At 50.8% G+C, this 799-nt stretch overlaps 1 long non-coding RNA gene across 1 annotated transcript; it reads left to right on the top strand.

The window, feature by feature from the left end:
- The first annotated feature begins 7 nt into the window (after positions 1-7).
- LOC106944441 (uncharacterized) lies at positions 8-706 on the top strand. The gene is made up of 2 exons (XR_001424293.1): positions 8-344; positions 450-706. It is a non-coding gene; the product is annotated as an uncharacterized LOC106944441 (long non-coding RNA).
- Positions 707-799: the final 93 nt, after the last annotated feature.

Genomic DNA, 799 nt, shown 5'->3' with positions numbered 1-799 from the left:
GGAAATTTGTTTTTACTTTTTAAGTGTGGTTTTTATTGTCGAGTGTTTTCGCTGCATGTTTTGTTTTTTATTCACTGTGGACTCCGAGAACTAATAGCTGATGCCAGTCACCTGCGCGGGGTGGGCGTGCCCGTAGGCAGCATACCTGGAACCTGCAAGACGCTGGCAGTGGCTTTTAAAAGGCAGAGGACTTCGCGTTGGGGAGAAGAAAAAGGGGAATCCAGGAAGGTTCGTGACGGAGGACTGCGACCCCGAACGAGCCAGTGGTTGGCAGCAGAGGATACAATCAGTGGGAACGACGTGTCGGACCGTCAGCGGGCAGAGGGGGAACTCTGCCCTGGTCAGTAAGTAACGTTTCCACTGATTGTCTGCAGGGACCCTTGCTGGGACAGATAAAACATCCGCTGTTCAGCGATCGCTCTCCTGGCCAGGTGTTTTTGTCCTAACAGGACGCCAGCGGGCGGCGCTTTACGCGGAGCAACTAGAGTGGGCTGGAACGACCACAGGAGGCGGTGGCGCTGGGGCCGCGACTACAGGCTGGACGGAGCGCAGGATTCGCCGTCCTAACTGGATTTTATGGATGTTGGCCCTCTTGGACAATTTTAGTTTGTTCTGATTTGGACATTTTAATATTTTTATTGTTATTTTACACAAAAAAGAAAACGGAGCCTTTTATTCCGTTGGGGAATAGAAAAGAAAAGCTAACTAACTGAATTGTCCTCCCTTGGTGTTACTGTTTCCCTCCTTGTTGTCTGAGAACCCGGGGCTATCAGCTGACGTTAAGCTGGGCTCTGACATA

The sequence above is a fragment of the Poecilia latipinna genome, unplaced genomic scaffold, assembly GCF_001443285.1.
Source record: "Poecilia latipinna isolate Pla-1442-1.1 unplaced genomic scaffold, P_latipinna-1.0 Scaffold10092, whole genome shotgun sequence".
In the NCBI taxonomy this organism is placed as follows: domain Eukaryota; kingdom Metazoa; phylum Chordata; class Actinopteri; order Cyprinodontiformes; family Poeciliidae; genus Poecilia; species Poecilia latipinna.
This window is presented reverse-complemented; position numbering and strand designations above follow the sequence as displayed.